At 31.7% G+C, this 27,331-nt stretch overlaps 1 pseudogene; it reads right to left on the reverse strand.

Moving 5' to 3' along the window:
* The window catches only part of LOC131873960 (high mobility group B protein 15-like), an 86,695-nt pseudogene that overhangs the window by 38,311 nt on the left and 21,053 nt on the right, over positions 1-27,331 (reverse strand).

Raw genomic sequence — 27,331 nt, forward strand, 5'->3', positions numbered from 1 at the left:
TTGAAACCTTATTTCAGAAAAGATTCCATAAAAAATTAGAATACCATTAGCATACCATCAGCAAACAACAAAACAAGAAGAAACAACTAATTCAAATTCTTCAAAGCTTCATATGCTTCCACTTCAAGCTGAGAAAGGTTCATGGACAGCTTAAAGTTTGTTGTTGGCTAGTACTCAAGAAGACTAGAATGATTGGAAAGTTGGAGATTCATTCCCTCAATTGTAGTAACGGAAATTCCCTTGCATCCAAACTGTTATCCATGCTGTTCTCCCAATTGTTGAACTATTGCTTCATTTCCAGCAATTGACACTTCTGTGTCATGGTATTGCAATATTTGATTCTCTCTTATTCTTGCATTTCACTTTTGTATCTTTTCTCATCTTTCAACGCACGTTCCTAGTAAACATAATATATTAAATCAGGATAAAATATTAAGAAAGGCATCAAAAAAGAATTTATTTTTACCTTAAAAAGTAACAAAGAAGACTAATTATCTACTGGAAAAAAAAAAGTTCATATCAAGATTGATTTCTATCTTACTTATTTTTCTTTTCATTTAGATTATTCCACAAATTACCTATCATTTTAGTAATCTCTCTATCCTTTCCAGGATGCAATGCTTTCAATTTTGTATGCTGCTCAACAAAGAAAAAAGTGTAGCCACTCCTATTTGGTTTAGGATGATCAAGATCCCTTTTCTACTTTCATTCCTATTATTATGATTATTCATGTAACTAGATAATTCTGCAAATTGTTTTCTAAAAAATCTTATAACACAAAACTTAATTTCTCTGAGCCAATGACCACAGAAACAAGAGAAATTAAGTGGTGTATAATAAACTCCTTAATTTATCTTGTTATCGTGGTTGTTGGCTAAGAGAAATCAACTAATGTATTATAGGATTTTCCAGAGAACAGTTTGCAGAAGTACATAATTACTAGAATAATCATAACAAATGGGGATACTTCTTTAGGGGTTCACTCTAGTTGCCATTGCAGGAGAAAAGATGAAACTAAAAAAAGGGATCTGAATAATCCTAAACCAAAATAGGAGTGATTACACTTTTTCCTTTGCTGAGCAGCATACAAAATTGAAAGCATTGATATTGGAAAGGATAGGGAGATTAGTAAAATGATTGGTAATGTGTAAAAAATCTAAATGAAGAAGAAAAATCGGTAAGATAGAAATGAATTCTAATATTGACTTATCATTTTCCAGTACATAATTAGTCTTCTTTGTTAATTTTTAAGCTAAAAATAAATGCTTTTGTGCTGCCTTTCTTAATATTTTATCCTGGTTTAATATATCAGGTTTACGAGGAGCTTTCATTGAAGGATAAAGAAAGCTACAGAAGTGAAATGCAAGAATACAGAGAAAAAAAAATTTGCAGTCCCATGACACAGAAGTGTTGATTGCTAGAAATGAAGGAATAATTCAACAATTGGAAATCAGCATGGACAACAGTTTGAATGCAAGGGAAATTCCAGTATTAAAATTGAGAGAATGAATCTCCAACTTGCCAATCATTCTTGTGTTTGTGAGCATTGAGAGGACAATCATCAATCTGATAGGGAAACAACAAGCAGCTTTAAGTTGTCCATGAACCTTTCTAAGCTTGAAGTGGAAGCAGCTGAAGCTTTGAAGAATTTGAATTAGCTGTTTCTTCTTATTTATTTTGTTCGGTTTTATTTTTGTTTTTATTGTTTTGGCTACCTGTTTGAGGATAGTATGCTAATGATATTCTGATGACAACTTTAGGTAAATAAGATTTGGGATCCCTTCAAACATGCTTGACCCCGACATTAAAATGCAGATTTGCATGATAAATCTAACCCCTTTAATCATCTCCTTTTAATCAACAAGCATGGATTGTCCGATAGAGATAATTGGATTTCCTTATTATGATGTCTAGAATAAAGTAAGATTCAACAAATTTTTCTCTATATTTGTATGAGATTATCCTGCACAGATTTACGATTCTTATGTACATATTTCAAAATATAATTGTTTTATTGCTAGGAAAATGTAAATCTTACATTATTTACTATACTTTAGATCGAATGATGTTCTAATGTTTTATATTTGCACGTGTCTTTGTAAAGAACTAGCTCCACTAGAGAAATACCCAAACAAAACGAACAAAAGTAAAATGGAAAGCAAACAGGTTCCTCCATTTTAACCATCCTAGATGGCATTGAGACAAATGCTACCTAACACAACTCCAATTAGAGCTAAGAAGAAATAATACGTTCTCACCATTTTGTTACATGAAGGCAGGTGCTTAGTCATGGATAATACTCTACAGATTGTCCAAACTTAAATTCCCAAGAGACTCAAATTTTGGTTAAAAATATTGCATAGCTAAGCACCTCACAGAGATGATGGCTTCTAGGATGGAATCTAATAATTCAAGGTTCGCCCATGGCATTAAAGCAATGAGAATAGGATTAGCAGTGAAGAAAAAGAGCCTTACACCAATTGGCTCACACATGAAATTGGGCCACGCATTGAGGATGGCTCAATCAAAGATAGGCATGGCAAAGGTAAAGTTGTGGATGTAGAGAAGAAAGGTGATGCTGGATCAAAAGGACTTTATACCAGCTGGCTCACACTTAGAAGAAAGGATGAAGCCAAGAAGAAATGTGAGATATCATCATGCACATTTATAGTCCACAGGCCATGCGGAGGAGATATCTCCAACAAAAATGTATATTTCATGCGAGAATCAATGGTGATAGATCCTATTCTGGAGGATATGTTGAAGATAATATTTTGTAAACTTTCTCGTCATAATCTTTTCCGATTTCAAATCATCTGTTCTTCGAGGAAAACTATTATGACTTGCTTGGACTGTTTGATTTGAGTAGAAGCCCAATGTTCAACAAGATATTCAGTGAGGAGTGGACATACAGTCGCTCAGGATGGATTCTCAGAGTTCCAGATGGTGGTCTCTTGGTTTCGTACCTGTAAGAGAAATGGAAGCCTTCGAATCATCAGTCCATTGGCTATGCAATTCTAATGATGTGGTTGTGCACCTCAAGTTTGATTTAAAGGAAAGCATTTATTAGGTAATTGTTATAATTGGATGGCTTTATCTTCTCAGAAGATATACATTGGTTGTTTTGATTTATAGATCTGTAAAACAAAGATGGCAAAGAATAGATGTTCACTTGGCTCACAGGGTAAACAGAAATATAAAAATTAACTTTTTTCCAAACATTTTTGTGCAGAATAAAATTCTACTATTTTCATTGAGTAGATGAGGGTAGGTATGATCTGAATGGTGATCGTAATAGCAAGTCTTTCTATTTTGGGGATGCACTATTTCTTGGGAACCATTATGCATCAGGGACGAATCATAATGATTTGTATAAACAAACGGCTCCCATCATATACAGACGTTTAGTTTTTATACAAGTTTGATGAGCTTGGCTTGCTGTGGAGATTTGTTCATTATCATTCTACCTTTGTACATAACAATTCTCAAGGTCTGGTGCATCCTCGAAATATAAAGAAACCTGATATTGCCATCTCCATTCAGTTCATACCCACCCACCTTTACTTCTTCAGAAAACTAGTAAATTTTGGTTATGCATTAAAATGCTTGGGAAAAAGCCAATTGTCTTATGTCTATTTAACTCTTTGCTCTAAGTGATGTCTCCAGAATCCCGTTTCTGTTTTGCAGATCTATAAATGAAAACAACTAATATATTTCTTTGGAGAAGATAAAGATTCACAATTATAATAATTATGTCATAGGTCTTTTCCTTTGAATCAAACTTGATGTGCACATCCACAACATCATGATATCTTATCTTTTCTTGTAAATATCAAGTTCCGCAAAAAAAAAAGAATGGTCTTTTTATGTTATTACAATGTAAAAGTGTTGTTATCTTATTCTATGTGTTGTTGTTTGTCATGAGAGGATTCTCATGGCACTACAAGTAAATATTGTGAAGAAGTAGTCTAGGTGAGGCTACAAGGAGGTCATTTAGGAGGTCATCAAGGAGTTACAAGTACATGTCTAAAAAGTTTAGAAGAGTACAAGAAGACCGGTGCATAAGGGTAGTTGCAAGTATTGAAAACAACCAAAAATGCAATAGGAAGATGTTAGAAGTGGGTGTGACAAAGGAAATATGTGGGCATGAACTTCTAAGGATAGTTGATATAGTTACAAAGATGCTACAAGTTGAAGTTGTAGAACAGAAGCAGAGTATTGAATACAACCAAAAATGCAATAGGAAGATTAAGTACATGCAACAAGGGGATCTAAAAGTGGGAGCATCTTCCATGGTACTACAAGCGAGAAACAAGGAGGCTAAGAAAAATGTCATAGGAGGAATGTTATAATTAGGTGTAATAAGCAATAAATATCCAAGAACTGCTACAGGAAATGGAAAGTTTGTATGATGAGATGGTGATACTACAAGTAGATAAGATAGGTGATGTTAGTAATGGAACTTCAAAACTTCCAATATGCGATATTTCATAGAGACAGTTGTAATTTGAAGAAGTTAGAGTAGAATGATAGGGAGATGAAAGTTAGAAACACATGAGAAATAATAAATAATCTGGCAAATGAAGAAAAAATAAAAGAATATTTTTCAAATAAAAAACTTAATCTTTTGTACTTTCCTTCTGATTTTAAGTCTTAATATTCTGTGTTGTAGATATTATTACTTATACACTTCTCTTTGTCTTCTATGTACCATACCCGACTATCAGATTGGTAACTAGAACTCAAATCTTAAAACTCACAGCCAAAAAGTCTTGCATGTATATACTAACCTTTTAATTTCAAGATGCAATATAACTTTGAGCCAACTGAAATATTTGATTCTTGAGCAACCATGGAGATCCAATAAAATATGCACAAAGACATGAGTTAGACTAGATATATGGATCTTACTTGTTGTACATCACAATCTGCATGAAGCGTATCTCTCTAAACTTTAGATAAGGTCCTCACTGTAACACAAATGTATAAGTTAAAACAGCATAAACGTCAATAAAAAAAATATTAAGTGTTATATGTTTTAAAAAAATTTATGTTAAATGTTCACAGAGAATTAAAAGGTGTGTTTGAAACTAAAATAATATAATCAACTATAGTTAACAAATAAGCAAATAAGCAGGAACATCTTCCTAGGTTATGATCAAAGAATCTATATTATAGAAATTTTAAAGGAAATACCTTTGGCATTTTCTAGAGATAATGTTTTTTCTTGTCATTTTATCATATAGGCATATCTCCCCTTTCTTGTAAATTATTTGTTTGCATTCAAGATTTTGATGGCCATTCTGTAGGAGAGAAGTTATGTGAAGTGATTTGAAAAAAGTAAGCATTAAGATAAAAATAAATGTAACATTAAATAAGAAAACTATTAAATATATAAAAAGCAAAGGAAATATTATACTTAACCCTAGTAGCTTCAATCTTGTGGACACACTTGTACATACTCTTTGTGTTCACTACACTCAAAGAACAAACCATACTTAATTTGAAAGGCTTATTTAGTCACCTGTGTACTTCCCTCCATCCATTGAAAGTTCTTGTTATCAATGTCTTTCAATAAAAAAATTTTGAACACACTCTCTGGTTCTAATTCACAAGCTTGCACCTCCTAGACCATTCAAACAAGTGAATGCCATGTGATAGAGGGGGAGACATTGGAAACGGTAGGTAGCCACTAAGAATTTACTCAAAGTAGGTAGCCACTAAGACAAAATAAATGGAAACAATTTTAATTCATTGGTCCAATAGTCAAGAAGGGTAGGTAAAAGAAACATTGTTTTATTTATAAGGTGAATCCATTTTCAAAGATTTTGAGTCTCATGATCAAACCATTACATGGGATAATTAAAAGTTTCAAGGAGTTGTTTCTATAATTTTCCACTAAACTTATGCCTTGTGGTATATTAGTGATCTAATATTTAAGGAGGGTTGGTAACAATACTTCCTACATAGGATAGCTAATAGTTTGAAGGAGTTGTTTCTATAATTTTCCACTAAAGTTATGCTAGGTGGTATATTAATGATCTGATATTTAAAAAGGGTAGGTAAGAGAAATATTATTTTATTTTATAACGCAAAGCAATAGTTTGCTATTTGTGATTGAATGGTACGATAATTAATTTATATGCAAGGCTTTGTTTTTACAATTTCTTAGTAAACTCATGCCTGGTGATGACTAAGTGATGAGGTGGTTATGCTAGGTGGATAAGTGAATATTATTAATTTTATTATTTATCTTAGAGGATAATAAGGGATATTTGGATTTCAAAAAGGACAAAAAATAGTTTCATTTTTCAAAGAGTTTTGTATCCAATGGTTGCATATAAATTTGTATTTCCAAAAGTTACAGTAAATTTATGCCCTCTAGAAAATAACGCTCCATCCCCAAATAATTTTTTATAATTCTATTTTAATGAAAATCAACAATTTATTTTAGAGAAGAATTAAAAATAAATAAAATCAAAATCATTTTTAAATGTGATGTTGGACTTGAATTATTTTATAATAAGAGTTTCTAGATAAATTGAATAGTTTAGTATGTGAAACAAGTAATACAAATAGTTAAATAAGGGAAATGACTATTTTTAAATACTAATTAATTAACATTAATATATTTTAATTTAAAAACAAATCCGTGACAAAATTATATACATGTATATGTATATAAAGATTTTACTTTCAGGGGTCTATATTGTCACATAAAACTGATCCAATAATTCTATTTTTTTGGGGACTAAAATCTTCTTATACCATCTCCAATCTATAGTAAATGTTTTGTATAAAAATTTGCAACCATTTGAGAGATATGATCAAATCTTTGCAAAACCCTAATTTTCAAAGATCTATTTGTTATTTTGCTAGTTATTTTTCATCAAAATTAAAAATAAAAAGAACAAACCCTCTTTATAATTCTAAGAGTTTCCTAAAAATAGAAGATTTATATTATCAGATTTCCATAATCCATAATAATATCTAATATTATTATGGGAAAAAACTAATATTTTTAAACCCTAAGCTTGCTTCTCCAAGTCTGGTTGCAATAATAAGATACAAACACTAAACCCTAGATCTACAAACTAATTAATCACAACATAAATGTAAAAATAAAGCATCTTTACCTCTTCTACACACCAAAATGGTTTATTTATACTGCTTAGTAGATAAACTTTTAAAGAAAGAAAGCAACATTTTACCTAAGAACAAGAAGATGAGAAAACTAATTGCTCTCAAGCTACCTTGCATGACGCCAATAGATATTTGTTTCCTTGTTCTAATTTATCAAACTCTACTATTTTGTTTATTCTTCTCTTATCTTTCTCTTATAAGATTGGGTGCAAGCATGGATCATCCAATACAGGTAAGTGGGTTTCCTTATTTGTACACAGATATGATTCTTATGTATTTTATTATTAGAGGGTATGTGTAGCATCACGAGGGGTCAAAATTATCTATAACTTTCAAATGGTATCTTTTTATTTGAATCTAAAACATGTGTCACATTCCATGCTTCATATACTATACAATTAAAAAGAGAAAAACCGAGTTTCATAAATTTTTGACCAAGTTATGGTGGTCACACATACAAATTTCTATATTTTTAAAATTTGTAGTAAATAAATCATAATTAATTATCAATTTCAAAAAAAATATTAAAAAATATATGTCACATGTTAGGATTTTATTGTGGTTAGGGCGGTTTAGTACTACTACATTGAAATTTGAAATTTTCATCAAATATTTTTTTCTTATACTATAAATAACATGAAATAATGTTCTAATGTTTCTACCATTGTGAGATGGCATTGAGATAAATGCCACCCAACACAACTCAAATTAGATATAAAAATAAATAGTATGTTCTAAAAATCTAACCATTTTGTCCCATGAAGATTGGTTCTTAGCTATGGATAATAGTTTGTAAATTATCCAAACACAAAGGAGTCAAATTTTGGCTGAAAATAATGCATGGCTTAAGAAAAAATTAACCACCAAAGTTTTGGAAATAGCTCAAAATTTTCTCACAATGCAAGTTTTATTTCTATTTAAGCACATGTATATGTTAGAAGCACCTCACAAGATAAGGACTTCTAGGATAGAATTTGATAATTCAAGGTTCACCCATGGAATTAAAGGAATGGGAATTAATGAGAATAGGATTAGTAGTGAAGAAAAAGAGCCTGACACACACATGGAATTGGCCCATGCATTGAGGATGGCTCAATACAAGATAGACATGGTGTTGGTTTCCTCATTTGCCACCTCAAATTTCCTAAGAGTTGGCCTTCTTCCATAGTAGAAATTTAAGACAAATGGCAAATTACACAAGTAACGAGTAAACCTTGAAATATTTACAAATCTAACACAAATAGTAACAACTATTGCCTATCCAAACACCTCTAAACAAAATATATAAAAATACACATGTCATTTATCCTTTAATTTTCCTCTACCTACCTCCATTATTTTATCATTTTTCCTAACTACCTTCTTATTATTTTATCATTTTCGATACCTACCCTTTAATCCTAGTCGACCATTTATCTTTTGACCTCTTAATCCTATCCCTCCATTTTCTAAAGTGTCTTTGATATAAGAGGATTCTTTTATCCTTCTAGTCCTAATACTTTTATCAATATTTATTGCGATCAAGCGACTTTACAACCACAATCCATCCTCTGTATCTGCTACACAATACAAAATATAAGACAAAATATATCAAACAAGATCAATGGAGATATGAGATAATGTAGATCGGACCCTACTTAACATGTGAATGGTATTATTGTTTCAATTTGTTAATTTTCATGTTCTCATCTTTCTTCATTGGTTTATGGTGAATGTTTTATTGTAGAACTAGGATTGTTTGTGGTTGGATGTTTGTGGTTTTACAATAGTTTGTCATCATCATTTTTCACCTCAGAGATTTTGGCATGTCTAGTGGGACATGGATTTCTATTAGATCTATGTTATTTTTTTCTGCTTGAGTATTTTTAACCCTATATTGTTGTTTTGTAAAACAATTTGAAGACTAACCTTATGCAGCTAAGGTTGGATTAGGGATTTGGAAATATTTGATCATATCGCACATATGGCTAGGCATTTTTCCATAAAATTGTTTTTCATATTTTCTTACATTTCTAGAAAGGTCTTAGAATTATAGAAGGGTTTGTTCTTTATTAAAAAGTAGATCTTTGAAAATTAGGGTTTCGTAATGATTTGATCATATCTCATTAACAACTCAAAATGTTTGCATTAAATATTTTTTGCTGGTTTGGAATGGTATCAGGAGGTGTCAATCTGAAATTTAGATTTTTGGGATCAAGTTTGAACTATTTATGATTGTTTTATGTTTTTTTCATAAAATAATTAATTGTCAGAGTAAATTAGTGATTTTTTCAGATTTCCTTAATTTTATGGAAGTATCTCAGAATTATAGAGGGGCTTTGTACTTTATTATTTTAATTCTAATGCAAAAATAATTCACAAAAAATCAGATCTTTGGAAATTAGGTTTTTTCAATAAATTTGTTTTCTAGGGCTCAAATCAAGACATTTTCCTACAAAAATTATATTTTCAAAAATCTCTCAGAATTTTAGCAAGGCTTTGTTCTTTACATTTTAATTTTTATGGTAAAAATCATTGCAAAAGGAAATCAATATCTTGTTGACTAGGTAAAAAAATAAAATAAATAAAAAACATATTGTCGAAGGCCCCCTTTTTCACATTTGGATTTGGATTTTTTAAAATTAATCTAATTTGTGTGCTTGTAGGTGGGGGTAATTTGTAAAAAACTACTAATCATTTTTTGCAGGGGTAATTTTAGTGTGTGTCTTCACATTTCAATTCCTTGCTTAATTAGGCTCACACATTCATTGATCTTTTTTCTTTGTTTGTTGAAGGTTAATTAACTTTGCTTGAAGTGTCTTGTGCCTCTTGGAATGTTTGTGTTTAGAGTAGAACCCTAAAGGTGATAACAAAAGTATCATTTCCCCTTGGTTTTCATTGGATCTTGCATGTAAGAGAAATTGTATGGGAGGTAGACCCTCTAAAAGAGAATAACAATTTTTCTTACACCTAAGGTCTAATGAAGGGAAAGGGGAGAGGATACTTTGGCTATCAACTTTAGGGTTCTAATATAAACAAAAACTTTCCAAGAGGCATAAGACACTTCAAGCAAATTCAATATACCTTCAACAAAAAAAGAAAAATATCAATGAAAACGTGTGAGCCCAATTAAGCTAGGAATTGAAATGCGAAGACACACACTAGAATTACCCTTGCAAGAAATTATTAGAAGTTTTTCATAAATTGACCTCACCTACAAGAACACTCATTAGGTTAATTTTAGAAAATCCAAATCCAAATGTGAAAAAGGGGGCCCTCGACGATACCATTTTAGACAATGTCATACCTATTTTAGAGACCTAGATATCATACCCTTCCTACATAGGATCAAATTTAACAAGAGGAATTCATTTGGCCCTAAACTAAAAGAATTCATTACTCAAGAAGAGGAAAAAATGAGAAAATGATTGTCATCTATCTTGCTCAAGCTTGACCATTTTTTTATCAATTTATTAAATACCGACATCACAAGTTATTAAAAAATGAAATGAAACCATGTGAACTTGTGCAATATCTTCCCTTGAACATGGAGTTTTAGTAATGGAATAGCATATTGCTTCCTCTTGAGAAGACAAATTAAAGGGATTCAGACCTTTTATTCTTTTTCCATAAATTTAATCATCTTTGCCAAAAAAAACTTCCATTTATGAGTCATCGTCTATAAATTCTCCTTTAGCACTTTGAATGGTATCTTCCACCGTTAGATCTTCTTCACAAATATAAAAAGTAAAGGACTCATATTTAGGGGAAGAGAAAATATAGATGCAACACTATCCATACCTTTTTCCATGTTTCTTGAATCATGAACAATTTTGGTTTCGGAAATATGACCATCTTTATCTCGAATTCCACATAGGAAATCATCATTTGTTCCCTTCAAGCAACAGTTTAGGATGAAAACAACATTATGTCCATTTGGTAATGTCTCTTCCTCAGGAGGGGTGGGGTTTAACTTGGTATTTCTACATGCATGTGTTTTTATTAGATTTTCATTGATGTCAATATTTGAGAGGATGTGCTGGGTGAACTGACTTGACTCAACAAAAGTGTTGTTGTAGCAAAACATAACACACCGTGTTAGTCCCACATGAAGACATAGAAGGAAAGAATGAGATGTGTTATTGAGACATGCAAATTGGACGAAAAAGACATAGGTCATTGAGTTGGTAAGGCTTTGAAAAAATTGGTTTGACTCAAGAAAAAGTGTAGTTGTAATTATGCTAACACACCATGTTAGCCGCACGCAGTTACTAGGCGTATTAGTCGCACACTGTTATTGGTAGTGCATAACACACCATGTTATCACTGTCCCACACGAAGGAAGACCTCAGACAAATTTCTATGTGGGGTAATGCTAAAACTGCAACTAGTTCCCCCACCATCCCACAAAAAACAAGACTAAAGGCAAAAGAACCTAGGCAATAACATAAAAGCAAAGCAAATGGTAGCCCCTTCTATCCTGCAACATGAATAATGGAAGACAAATGACCCTATGAGGTAAAATAAAAGAAAAGAAAATGGAATCCCTCACTATGTCGTGGAAAAGAAGATTGTTCAGTCAAAAAACATTGTGGGGTAACAAAAAAAAAGAAGTTTTACAAACCACAGTATCCCATGGTAAAGAAGATTTGAAGAAAAAGGTCTTTTGGGGTAACAAGAAAGAAGAAGTGTGAGACATCCTACCATCTCACAATCGAGAAGACAACTGCCAAATAATCTCATGGACAAATTAAGAGGAAGAAGGCACGTTACCCTGCCAGTCTGCAGGAAGGATGGTTTTGATATATCATGATCCATATAACATGTGTGTTAGTCAATCTATGGAACACATTAGTGTAGCTCATGAATCCAACATAGATTTCTTCCACACATGGAATTTTTGTGAGCATAATATTTTATTGATGGGTCCCACCATCTGCCACGTGGCTTAGTGACATGTGAATGTTAGGTGAAAAAATATTTGTTGACATATTTATGTAGCCAGAAAAAGGGGCATGCGTATCAAATGTGATCTTTCATTCTAAATAGAAAACAATAAGAAGAATAAATGTTGGGCTGAGTTGTAATTGAAGATATTTAAAAAATATATATAAATTACATGCAAAGTCAAATCAAGTTGTTGAGTTTGGTTAGCATAGAAGAGCCATTTAATTTGGTAGACTATAAATTTGAAATGTGGAGACAAGATTTTTCTTTGCTGGAACTATTTGTTTTTTAATTTCTTATTGGAGGGAAAAAAATTTGGTTATATAATTGACAAAGAAGAAAAGTTTGTAAATAAGGGAAGTGGTAGATGAGTAAGAGTGTGTTGTTGGAATGCAATAAATTAAGCTCAGTGAACAAATAAGAAAAAGAAGCCCACAAAGAAGCAATTTTTGCAAGTGCACATAACACGACATCAGTGCAGGCATAAAATCGTAGAATAGATTGAATGAAGAATAATCAATAGGTGAAGAGGAGATAGGAGGTGGCTGAAAGAAAGAACAAAGAGAGATAGAGAAGAGAATTGAAGTGAATAGTAGAGGCCAAAGACCAGAGAGTACAGAGCCGAGGCTGATAACACAAAAGGTCATCCACATAGTGAGATAGAGAAATAGGAGTTTTAAAAAAAAAATCAGAGAGATGGGATTGACGACAGAGATCAAAGAGTAGAGAATAGGTCATCCAATTTGTTGTGTGCTTGCCTTCTGTCTATGTGCAAATGTGTTTAACATTTCTTCTCATAGTATCTTGATTTCTATTATTAAAGCTTAGACCTTTCAAAATGTTCAAGTTTTTAATTACCAATAATTGAGACTCTCCTCTTAGTAGTCCATTTGTGTTCAAAAATTGGTATCAAACCCCTAGGTTCCCTTTTAGATATGCATTCTCTAGCTTGTGTAGATTCTGGTGTGTGAACCCGATGGCTAGAAATAAGTCATCCTCTATTAAAGTACCAATGTTTAATGACACCAACTATGCTTTCTCAAGTAGAAGAATATAAAGATACTTGTCATCCCTAGGATATGATGTCTCAATGTCTATTAAGAGTGGGTATACTGTCCCTGCCACTCCTCCTACTGATCCTGGTGCAAAAAGGGAATATGAACACAATGCTAAAGCCAACAATGCTATCCTTAGTGGATTGTCAGACACTGAGTTTGTTAAAGCTACACATTGTACAACTACAAAAGAAACATGGGACAAGATGCAGAGAATATATGAAAGAGATGTTAAAGTAAAGGAGGCTAAATTGTAGCATCTTTGAGCTTAATTTGAATGTTTGAAGATGAAAGAGAAAGAAAAGATTTCTAACTATTTTCTAAGGGTGGATGCGATAGTAAATGTAATTAGTGGTCCTGGAGAAGATGTTCCAGATGAAGCTAAAATTAAGAAAGTGTTGACATCTTTGACAATAAAGTATGATACTAAGATTTCTAAAATTGAGTAAGCTAAAGAACTAAAAAAATTCTCCATCGATGAGCTATTCGGTTCATTACTTGCATATGAAATGAGAGCTCTAAGTGTTGAATCATAAAAGAAAGAAGTTACCTTCACCTCTAAGAAGAAAGGGAAAGAGACTCTAAATTGTGTAGATGATGAAGAATCAGATGATGTTGAAGCCAACTTTGTAAGAAAATTGAAGAAAGGATCAGGTAAGTATAAAAGAAAGCTTCCCTTCAAATGTTTTGACTGTGGAATAATTGGACATTTTCCTACTAAATGTCCTTATAAGAAGAAGGAAGATAATGATGTGGAAAGTGTCAAGGATAAAGGTAAAAAGTTTTATAATACTAGGAGAAGGAACTCTCAAAAGAAGAAAATTATTTACACTATTGATAGTGATGTTTCTGATGATTAAAGTGAGTCAGTAGAGTATTGCAGTGAAGATGAAAAATAAACTAATCTCTTCATGGCTCAAGAGGTCCTTAAAGAGGAGAAAATTATACCATGATTTAAAAATTTAAATGATAGTGAGGAAGAGGATGTAGATGTCGAGGTTGATCTTGTAGGAGAGATAATATGTGCTCTTAAAGAACTTGACAATGTAAGGAAAGAATTTAGAAACTATAAGAAGTCAGCCACAAAGGAAAAAATTTAGCTAAACAAATTTCTTGAAGAAGATAATCAGAGTATTGTTACTTTGACAATTGAGCTAAAAGATTCTAAGAGAAAAGGTGATGAAATAAAATTAGAGTTACATATAAAATAAAAGGAATGTCAAAAGCCGGAACAAGAAGTGGGAAGCCTTACGGAAGAACTTGAAAAATGTAAGGAAGATCTCAAGTTGAGGATGAAGTATGAGGGCAACACCAATCCATTAAATGATATGCTAAAAGAGAAAGATCATTCAAAATATTCTACAGGTGTAGGATATGAGGTTGGAAAAAATTTTATTAGTGCTGAGTCATCCAAAGGGGACATAAATTTTGTATCTTCAAGCATGAATGATCTTGATAAAATTTTCAAGGTTAACAATGCTCCAAGAAAGAAGATAGACTTAAATACTACAACTGAGGGGATGAAGACTCAAGTTGTTGATCCAAAGAAGAATAATATCGTTGCTACGACAAGAAATAAACATGTTGATCCGAAAGGAAATGACAAAGTGGATGATGAAGGTTTCACAAAGATCAAGGACACAAGGAAGATCTCAAGAAGAGCGAGTTATGTTGCTCCAACGAGACAAATGAAAAACACCTTCAAAAATAGTAATTGGTTTGCTCCTCAATTTTATGCTTATTGCTTTAAATGTAATGCTTATGGACATAGAGTTTCAGATTATAGACTTATAAATAGACCGCACCCTAATTATGTAAGTAAGAACCCTTTTGCTACTCTAAGAGATGCGCATGTCAGATGTTATAATTATAATAGATCTGATCATAAAAGTCATGAGTGTAGAAAAAATATAGTTCAGTCATATAGAAATCCCCCTATTTCATCTTTCAATAAGAATGTAAAGTTCTATTATTGTCAAAACTTTGGCCACAGTGTGAAGCACTACAAATTAAGGGTAGCTAAAGACAAAAGGACAACAAAAATAGAATAAAAAACTACATCTAGTCAAAATGTTACAGTAGACAAGAAGAATGAGACTGAGCAGATATGGGTTGAAAAAGAAAAAGATAGGAATGAATCAAGTTTGATTGTGCAAAGAACTCTCCATACAGAAAGAAGAAATCTCTGGGTTGTCGAAAGTGGTTGCTCCAATCAAATGAAAAGCGATAGGAAGAAGTTCACCAAGTTTGAAGATTGGAATGGATTCTCGGTGAGGTTTGCTGACAACTCCTCAATTCAAATAAAAGGCAAGGGCACACTAAGAATTGATGGCAAGTAAAAAGCTCACAATGTATAGTATGTAGAAGGATTGAAACACAATCTACTTAGTGTGAGTCAAATGTGTGACAAAGGATATAAGTTCACTTTTGACTCCAAAAGATGTGGACTCGGGAAGGAGAGAAATGCAAAATTAGTTGAAGAAGGAAAAAAGGACTGATGGAAATGTCTACAACTTGAAATAATACTTTGAGCCTCAATTCATGATGGGACAAGTTGATGAGAGTTCGTTGTGGCACACAAGATTGGGTCACATAAGCAAGAAAGGTTATATAAGACACTTACCTTAGGTTGTTAGGCTTGCAAACACCATATGTGATGAGTGTCATAGAGGAAAGAAAACTTAGGTAAGATTGAAGACAAAGGAATACTCAACTACAAGGCCATTGGAACTAGTGCATATTGATTTGTGTGGTCTAACTAGAACAAGAGCTATCAATGGTGAGAAGTATTTCATGTTTCTCATTGATGGTTTCTCAAGGATGACATGGATCACCTTCTTTCAAGACAGGTCACAAGCCTTTGAAATATTCAAGATTTATAGAAAAATGGTTGAAAAGGAAAGTGGTTATAAATTATTCGAGATTAGATAGAGGGGTAGAATTCACATAAAACGAATTTGAAGATTATTGTGAGTGACATGGAATTAGAAGACAATATTCATCTCCTACAACACCACAACAAAATAATGTGGTGGAAAGAAAGAATAGAACTGACAAGGAGATGGCTAGAACAATGTTAAATGAATATAATCTGCTTGATGTTTATTGTAAAGAGGCAGTCCATACAATTGCATATACACTTAATAGGGTTCAACTAAGGGTGAATAGCAGGATGACTCCATATGAATTGTGGTATGACAAAAAACCTTCAGTCAAGTATTTCAAGGTCTTTGGTAGTAAATGTTTCATCAAAAGAGATGAGGATGGATTAGGTATCTTTGAGTCAAAATGTGATGAAGGAATATTTTTGGGCTACTCAACTCATAGCAAGGCAGATAAATGTTTCAACAAACACATCAAGAAACATGTAAGAGTTGATGAAGACATGCGAAATGGAAAGCAAAATGTTATACATCCGTTTGAAGAACCATGTTATATAGAAGATGAAGAAAATGAAAAATGAAGAAGAAGTCACTAAAAAGCCACCAAGCAACTATGTGCAAAAGTACCATCCTAATGATCATATCATAGGCAGCAAGGATGAAGGTGTACAAACAAGAAGGAAGCATGCTACAAACAATGAGCAAGTAATTTTTTTCCTTTTGACTGAGATGGAACAAAAGAATTACACTGAAACTAGCAAGAATAAGAAGTGAGTGAAGGAAATGGAAGAAGAACTCCAACAAATTGAGAAGAACAAAACATGGGGTTTGATACCAAGGCCAGCTGACAAAAATGTCACAGGCACAAAGTGGGTCTATAGGAAAAAAGTGAATGAAGATGGCAAGGTGATAAGAAAGAAGGCTAGGCTGCTCTACAAGGATACTCACAAGTAGAGGGCATAGACTTTGAAAAGACATTTTCCACTATTGCAAGACGGGCATAGACTTTGAAAAGACATTTTCCACTATTGCAAGACTTGAGGCCATTAGAATGGTTTTGGCATTCTTAGCATACAAAGGTTACAAAGTTTATCAAATGGATGTAAAATCTGTATTTTTAAATGGAAATCTTGAGGAAGAGGTGATTGGGAGTCTTTTGTACATTTACCTAAATAGTATAGATATCAAATGTACATTTACCTAAAAGATGTAGAAAAATATTAGTTTTATTTATGTATTAGATTCATTACAAAGGTTGGATAAAGTTATTTAGATTGATATATCTAACATCTATAGATAGTTGTATTTAATATATGTATACTATTTTATTATATTTTATGAAAATTTATAATTAATAAAAATGAATACTTGACATCCCTATGATCATGAAATTTATATCAATTATTTTTTCCCAAAAATTTAAATTCCTATTAATATTTAGATTCATATTATGGAACAACAAATATAAAAATATTCTAATGCATGGTGTGTTTATATCTATATATATCATATCAATACAATATTTCATATTGTTTAGTTTCAATATTTATAGGAGGATGGTAATGCTAGATAGGTAAGTGAATATATATATTTTTTTGTTTATTTTTTGTGTTTTATTAAAACAGAATGGGGAAATTTGGATTTACAAAAGGTTAAAAGAAATAGTATGCCCCTATATCTTTAGCCTAACATTGTCATTGAATGTGGTGGATGAAGATTAAAAAGCACTAATATTGGCCAAAAATACCCTTGTGGAATAACACCAAGGTGCAACACAGGCCAATAACAGTTTGGCAATGCACTCGAATTCATCAAGGCATATGAGAAAATGGGCGTGACACGGATGAAATACTTGTAGACAGATAAAAATCAGTGACGAATATATGAGAATGTTCCAGTAAAATCCTTAAACGGAATGTAATTCCCGTCAAAATCCAAAGATACTCTTTAAGACTTTGGAGTTGAAAGGACCGAAATTCACAACACAGAATTTCTCTAATATCTCAAGAATGACCTACAAGCATCCAGGTAAGATTGAACTAGATTATATGATATTCATATGTTTTTGAGTGTGAATTCAAACAAAGGTGAGAGTTCAAATGTCACTATGAATTCAACCATTTGTTATCAACAAACACTAGCATTGTTTATTCTTTATAATTTACAAATCCATGTAAGAAGTAAATCTTAAAAAGTAATTTTTCTACAAACCAACATGACAGATGGCATGCAAACTAAAAAAAATATAACAGAAGATTAATCTTGAAGAGGAAACTTAACAAATGGTATGCAAACTAAAAAAAATAAAAAAAATATAACAGAAGACTAATCTTGAAGAGGAAACTTAACAAAACCACATTTACTGATAAAAACTAAAAATCCTGAGATTGAAAAAGGATTAAAATGCTTATAAAAGAAATAACATCCTAAGATTAAAACAAGAACTTTGTTATTAAGTTGATTGTGCTTGATATTGTGGATATTCAAATCTAAACAACCTTTTGTGACTTTAACTACTGTCTTCCAACTTGGAAGGCCTCAACAATTAGTTTAACTACTATCTTCCAACTTGGAAGGCCTCAACAATTACAATCAACAGAAAAGACGAATTACTATGTACTTTACTTGTTCAAAGATGCACACCAACATTGGCACACTATATTGTTGTTCTTTTAATCAGCTCAGTTACATTGGTTTTGGGGCATTCTGTTCACCAAAACCAGAACAAAATAAGCAAACAAATTAAGAGTAAAGAATAGTTTGTCATTACACGTTTATTGAAAATGTGAGTAGTTCATTGAGCTATTCTATAAAAATCTTGTTAGTTTATTGGAATTATTGTTCTGATACTGATTGCTTACATTTGTCTTCTTGGATGCAACTTTCATTCTTAATGGACACAGTGATATCCACTAAACATTGTTAATCTATTGAAACAATGCTACAAACCAAAGATTTTTGTTTTTTAGGCATAATGGTATTTGTAGTGTCAAACTTATCAGGCAAATCTGCCATCTTAAAGCTTGTTTTTTATTAAAAGGGTCTAACAAGTTTTGAAGGGATTCGAAATCTTCTTTAAGAAAAGCTTCCATAAAAAATTAGAATACCATTAGCATACCATCAGCAAACAACAAAACAAAAAGAAACAACTAATTCAAATTCTTCAAAGCTTCAAATGCTTCCACTTCAAGCCTAGAAAGGTTCATGGACAGCTTAATGTTTGTGTTGGCTAGTACTCAAGAAGACTAGAATAATTGGAAAGTTGGAGATTCATTCCCTCAATTGTAGTAACGGAAATTCCCTTACATCCAAACTATTATCCATGCTGATCTCCCAATTGTTGAACTATTGCTTCATTTCCAGCAATTGACACTTCTGTGTCATGGTATTGCGATATTTGTTTCTCTCTTATTCTTGTATTTCACTTTTGTACCTTTCCTTATCTTTCAACGCACGTTCCTAGTAAACCTAATATATTAAATCAGGATAAAATATTAAGAAAGGCATCAAAAAAGAATTTATTTTTACCTTAAAAAGTAACAAAGACTAATTATCTACTGGAAAAAGAAAAGTTCATATCAAGATTGATTTCTATCTTACTTATTTTTCTTTTCATTTAGATTATTCCACAAATTACCTATCATTTTAGTAATCTCTCTATCCTTTCCAGGATGCAATGCTTTCAATTTTGTATGCTGCTCAACAAAGAAAAAAGTGTAGCTATTCCTTGTTTGGTTTAGGATGATCAAGATCCCTTTTCTAATTTCATTCCTGTTATTATGATTATTCATGTAACTAGATAATTCTGCGAATTGCTTTCTAAAAAGTCTTATAAAACACAATTTAATTTGTCTGAGCCAATGACCACAGTAACAAGGGAAATTAAGTGGTGTATAATAAACTCCTTAATTTATCTTGTTATCGTGGTTGTTGGCTCAGAGAAATCAACTAATGTATTATAGGATTTTCCAGAGAACAGTTTGCAGAAGTACATAATTACTAGAATAATCATAACAAATGGGGATACTTCTTTAGGGGTTCACTCTGCAGGAGAAAAGATGAAACTAAAAAAAAGGATCTGAATAATCCTGAACCAAAATAGGAGTGATTACACTTTTTCCTTTCCTGAGCGGCATACAAAATTGAAAGCATTGATATTGGGAAGGATAGGGAGATTAGTAAAATGATTGGTAATTCGTGAAAAATCTAAATGAAAAAGAAAAATCGGTAAGATAGAAATGAATTCTGATATTGACTTATCTTTTTCCAGTACATAATTAATCTTCTTTGTTAATTTTTAAGCTAAAAATAAATGCTTTTGTGCTGCCTTTCTTAATATTTTATCCTGGTTTAATATATCAGATTTACGACGAGGAGCTTTCATTGAAGGATAAAGAAAGCTACAGAAGTGAAATGCAAGAATACAGAGAAAAAAAAATTGCAGTCCCATGATACAGAAGTGTTGATTGCTAGAAATGAAGGAATAATTCAACAATTGGGAAATCAGCATGGACAACAGTTTGAATGCAAGGGAAATTCCGGTATTAAAATTGAGAGAATGAATCTCCAACTTGCCAGTCATTCTTGTTTTTGTGAGGTTGACAGGACTTTGTGAGCATTAACAGGACAATCATCAATCTGATACGGAAACAACAACAAGCTTTAAGTTGTCCATGAACCTTTCTCAGCTTGAAGTGGAAGCAGCTGAAGCTTTGAAGAATTTGAATTAGTTGTTTCTTCTTGTTTATTTTGTTTGGTTTTATTTTGGTTTTTATTGTTTTGGCTGCCTATTTGCTGATAGTATGCTAATGATATTCTGATGACAACTTTAGATAAATAAGATTTGGGATCCCTTCAAAACATGGTTGACCCCGACTTTAAAATGCAGATTTGCATCATAAATCTGACCCCTTTAATCGTCTCCCTTTAATCATCAAGCATGGATCATCCGATACAGATAAATGGATTTCCTTATTTTAATGTCTAGAATAAAGTAAGATTCAACGAAATTTTTCTCTATATTTGTATGAGATTATCCTGCACAGAGTTACGATTCTTATGTACATATTTCAAAATATAATTGTTTTATTGCTAGGAAAATGTAAATCTTACATTATTTACTATAATTTAGATCGAATGATGTTCTAATGTTTTATATTTGCAGGTGTCTTTGTAAAGACGTAGCTCCACTAGAGAAATACCCAAACAAAACGAACAAAAGTAAAATGGAAAGCAAACAGGTTCCTCCATTTTAACCATCCTAGATGGCATTGAGACAAATGCTGCCTAACACAACTCCAATTAGAGCTAAGAAGAAATAATACGTTCTTAAAATCTCACCATTTTGTCCCATGAAGGTAGGTGCTTAGTCATGGATAATACTCTATAGATTGTCCAAAATTAAATTCCCAAGAGACTCAAATTTTGGTTAAAAATATTGCATAGCTATTCCCAAAGTTTTGGAAATAGCTAAAAATTTTCTCACAATTCAATTTTTATTTCTATTTAACCACAGGGATTTGTTAGAAGCACCTCACAGAGATGATGGCTTCTAGGACGGAATCTGATAATTCAATGTTCGCCCATGGCATTAAAGCAATGAGAATAGGATTAGCAGTGAAGAAAAAGAGCCTTATACCAATTGGCTCACACATGAAATTGGGCCACACATTGAGGATGGCTCAATCGAAGATAGGCATGGCAAAGGTAAAGTTGTGGATGTAGAGAAGAAAGGTGATGCTGGATCAAAAGGACTTTATACCAGCTGGCTCACACTTAGAAGAAAGGATGAAGCCAAGAAGAAATGTGAGAGATCATCATGCACATTTATAGTCCACAGGCCATGCGGAGGAGATATCTCCAACAAAAAATGTATATTTCATGCGAGAATCAATGGTGATAGATCCTATTCTGGAGGATATGTTGAAGATAATATTTTGTAAACTTTCTCTTCATAATCTTTTCCGATTTCAAATCATCTGTTCTTCAAGGCAAACTATTATGACTTGCTTGGACTATTTGATTTGAGTAGAAGCCCAATGTTCAACAAGATATTCAATGAGGAGTGGACATACAGTCGCTCAGGATGGATTCTCAGAGTTGGAGATGGTGGTCTCTTGGTTTCGTACCTGTAAGAGAAATGGAAGCCTTCGAATCATCAGTCCATTGGCTATGCGATTCTAATGATGTGGTTGTGCACCTCAAGTTTGATTTAAAGGAAAGCATTTATTTGGTAATTGTTATAATTCGATGTCTTTATCTTCTCAGAAGATATAGATTGGTTGTTTTGATTTATAGATCTGTAAAATAGAGATGGCAAAGAATAGATGTTCACTTGGCTCACAGGGTAAACAGAAATATGACAATTAACTTTTTTCCAAACATTTTTGTGCAGAAAAATATTCTACTGTTTTCATTGAGCAGATGAGGGTACATATGATCTGAATGGTGATCGTAATAGCAAGTCTTTGTATTTTCGGGATGCACTGTTTCTTGGGAACCATTATGCATCAGGGACGAATCATATTGATTTGTATAAACAAACGGCTCCCATTATATACAGACGCTTAGTTTTTTTACAAGTTTGATGAGCTTGTCTTGCTGTGGAGATCTGTTAATTATCATTCTACCCTTGTACATAACAATTCTCAAGGTCTGGTGCATCCTCGAAATATAAAGAAACCTGATATTGTCATCTCGATTCAGTTCATACCCACCCACGTTTACTTCTTCAGAAAACTAGTAAATTTTGGTTATGCATTAAAATGCTTGGGAAAAAGCCAATTGTCTTATGTCAATTATCTCTTTACTCTAAGTGATGTCTCTAGAATCTCGTTTCTGTTTTGCAGATCTATAAATGAAAACAACTAATATATTTCTTTGGAGAAGATAAAGATTTGCAATTATAACAATTATATCATAGGTCTTTTCCTTTGAATCAAACTTGATGTGCACATCCACAACATCCTGATATCTTATCATTTCTTGTAAATATCAAGTTCTGCAAAATGAAGAATGGTCTTTTTATGTTATTACAATGTAAAAGTGTTATCTTATTTTATGTGTTGTTGATTGTCATGAGAGGATTCTCATGGCACTACAAGTAAATATTGTGAAGAAGTAGTCTGGGTGAGGCTACAAGGAGGTCATTAAGGAGATCATCAAGGAGTTGCAAGTACATGTCTAAAAAGTTTAGAAGAGTGCAAGAAGACCAGTGCATAAGGGTAGTTGCAAGTATTGAAAACAACCAAAAATGCAATAGGAAGATGTTAGAAGTGGGTGTGACAAAAGAAATATGTGGGCATGAACTTCTAAGGATAGTTGATATAGTTACAAAGATGCTATAAGCTGAAGTTGTAGAACAAAGAAGAGTATTGAATACAACCAAAAATGCAATAGGAAGAATAGGAAGATTTAGTACATGCAACAAGGGGATCTATAAGTGGGAGCATCTTCCATGGTACTACAAGTGAGAAACAAGGAGGCTAAGAAAAATGTCATAGAGGAATGTTATAACTAGGCGTAATAAGCAATAAATATCCATTAAGGATGGAAGTAAAGAGGAGAGAACTCATGATGTTATGTGTAAGGTGTTTAATGTAACGGTAGTCTATGATTGTAGAGAACTGTTATAGGAAATGGAAAGTGTGTATGATGAGATGGTGATACTACAAGTAGATAAGATAGGTGATGTCAGTAATGGAACTTCGAAACTTCGAATATGCGATATTTCATAGAGACAGTTGCAATCTGAAGAAGTTAGAGTAGAATGATAGGGAGATGAAAGTCAGAAACACATGAGAAATAATAAATAATTTGGCAAATGAAGAAAAAATAAAAGAATACTTTTCAAATAAAAAACTTAATCTTCTGTAGTTTCCTTCTGATTTTAAGTCTTAATATTCTGTGTTGCAAATATTATTCCTTGTACACTTCTCTTTCTCTACTATGTACCATACATATACTAACCTTTTAAATTCAAGATGCAATATAACTTTGAGCCAACTGAAATATTTGATTCTTGAGCAACCATGGAGTTCCAATAAAATATGCACAAAGACATGAGTTAGACTTGAGATATGGATCTTACTTGTTGTAAACCACAATCTGCATGAAGCGTATCTCTCTAAACTTTAGATAATGTCCTCGCTATAATACAAATGTATAAGATAAAACAGCATAAATGTCAATAAAAAAAATATTAAGTGTTATATGTTTTTAAAAAAAATTATGTTAAACATTCACAGAGAATTAAAAGGTTTGTTTGAAACTAAAATAATATAATCAACTGCAGTTAACAAATAAGCAAATAAGCAGGAACATCTTCCTAGATTATGATCACAGAATCTATATTATAGAAATTTTAAAGGAAATACCTTTGGCATTTTCAAGAGATAATGTTTTTTCTTGTCTTTTTATCATATAGGCATATCTCCCCTTTTTTTAAATTATTTGTTTGCATTCAAGATTTTGATGGCCATTCTGTGGGACAGAAGTTTTGTAAAGTGATTTGAAAAAAGTAAGCATTAAGATAAAAATATTGTAACACTAAATAAGAAAAAAGGTATTATGGAATAATTTGAGTACATTATTTCTGTTCTTTTTGAAAAAAAATTCTATTACTTCTATTGGAAACCTTGATAACAACCAATTTTAGATAGTCCTTATCCAACCTCTAGACGACCACTCAAGATTCAGGTGCCTTTCGTTGCAAATGAAAAAAAAAAGAGTGTTGCAAAATAAGCCTCCCTCCACTGTGAGGACTCAGAGAAAATAATTTTAAGGTTCTCAATTTAGAAACATCTAAAACATGTTTCTTACAAAACCCATCATTCTCTTTTCCTTCTTGCATACACATGAGCATAAGTTAGTATATATATGAATTCTATAATATAATCATTTGTGAGAAAACTATTAAATATATAAAAAACAAAGGAAATATTATACTTAACCCTAGTAGCTTCAATCTTGTGGACACACTTGTACATACTCTCTGTGTTCACTACACTCAAAGAACAAACCATACATAGTTTGAAAGGCTTATTTAGTCACCTGTGTACTTCCCTCCATCCATTGAAAGTTCTTGTTGTCAAAGTCTTTCAATATAAAATTTCTGAACACACTCGTTGGTTCTAATTCACAAGCTTGCACCTCCTAGATCATTCAAACAAGTGAATGCCATGTGATAGAGGGGGACACATTGGAAACAGTAGGTAGCCAATAAGAATTTACTCAAAGCAGGTAGCCACTAAGACAAAATAAATGGAAACAATTTTAATTCATTTGTCCAATAGTCAAGAAGGGTAGGTAAAAGAAATTGTTTTATTTATAAGGTGAATCCATTTTCAAAGATTTTGAGTCTCATGATCAAACCGTTTCATGGGATAATTAGAAGTTTCAAGGAGTTGTTTCTATAATTTTCCACTAAACTTATGCCTTGTGGTATATTAGTGATCTAATATTTAAGGAGGGTAGTCAAGGAGTTGTTTCTATAATTTTCCACTAAACTTATGCCTTGTGGTATATTAGTGATCGAATATTTAAGGAGGGTAGGTAAGAGAAATATTGTTTTATTTTATAAGGCAAAGTAGTAGTTCCTACATAGGATAGCTAATAGTTTGAAGGAGTTGTTTCTATAACTTTCAACTAAAGTTATGCCATGTGGTATATTAGTGATCTAATATTTAAAAAGGGTAGGTAAGAGAAATATTATTTTATTTTATAAGGCAAAGCAATAGTTTCAATTTTCAAATTGTTTGCTATTTGTGATCAAACCGTTTCATGGGATAATTAAAAGTTTCAAGGAGTTGTTTCTATAATTTTCCACTAAACTTATGCCTTGTGGTATATTAGTGATCTAATATTTAAGGAGGGTAGGTAAGAGAAATATTGTTTTATTTTATAAGGCAAAGTAGTAGTTCCTACATAGGATAGCTAATAGTTTGAAGGAGTTGTTTCTATAACTTTCCACTAAAGTTATGCCACGTGGTATATTAGTGATCTAATATTTAAAAAGGGTATGTAAGAGAAATATTATTTTATTTTATAAGGCAAAGAAAAAGTTTCAATTTCCAAATAGTTTGCTATTTGTGATTCAATGGTACGATAGTTAATTTATATGCAAGGCTTTAATTCTAAGTGATGTGGTGGTTATTCTAGGTGGATAAGTGAATATTATTAGTTTTATTATTAATATTAGAGGAGAATAAGGGATATTTGGATTTCAAAAATGGCAAAAAATAGTTTCATTTTTCAAAGAGTTTTATATCCAATGGTTGCATATTGCAGTTAATATTTTCGAAGATTTGCTTCCACAAAATTTCACTAAACTTATGGTGTGTGACAACCAAGTGATAAATGGTTATGTTGTGTAGGTAAGGAAATACATTTCTTTGGTTATGTTGGGTAGGTAAGGAAATACATTTCTTTGGTTTTTCTCAGAGAAGAAAATGAAAATTTGTATTTCCAAAAGGTGCAGTAAATTTATGCCCTCTAGAAAATAACGCTCCATCCCCAAATAATTTTTTATAATTGTATTTTAATGAAAATCAACAATTTATATTTTAAAAGATCCCCTTTGGTAATTTCTAAATAGACTTAAGTTGCAACATATAAATGAACCAATGATTATGTAGAAGAGAAGAGAAATATTATTAATTTTAGAGAAGAATTGAAAATAAATAAAATCAAAATCATCTTTAAATGTGATGTTGGACTTGAATTATTTTATAATAAGAGTTTCTAGATAAATTGAATAGTTTAGTATGTGAAACAAGTAATACAAATAGTTAAATAAGGGAAATGACTATTTTAATATTATTATACTAATTAATTAACATTAATATATATTAATTTAAAAAACATCCTTGACAAAATTATATACATGTATATATATAAAGATGTTACTTTCAAGGGTCTATATTGTCACATAAGTTATATAGATATAGTCAAATAATTTGTTAAAACAAATTTTATATTTTACAGATATCAAATGTACATTTATATAAAAGATGTAGAAAAATATTAGTTTTATTTTCATATCAGATTCATTACAAAGGTTAGATAAAGTTATTTAGGTTGATATATCTAACATCTCTTAGATAGATGTATTTAGTATATGTATACTATTTTATGAAAATTTATAGCTCAGAAAAATGAATGATTGATACTCTACTTTATACCATTAAATCACAATATTATTGAACATTTTATTAATTCAAAAAATATAAAAGATTTAAAATATTATTAGTATTTAGATTCATATTATCAAATAAATAAAAAATGCCTAGTATGCTTATATCTCTATATATCATATTAATACAATAT

The sequence above is a fragment of the Cryptomeria japonica genome, chromosome 3 (assembly GCF_030272615.1).
Source record: "Cryptomeria japonica chromosome 3, Sugi_1.0, whole genome shotgun sequence".
Classification (NCBI taxonomy): domain Eukaryota; kingdom Viridiplantae; phylum Streptophyta; class Pinopsida; order Cupressales; family Cupressaceae; genus Cryptomeria; species Cryptomeria japonica.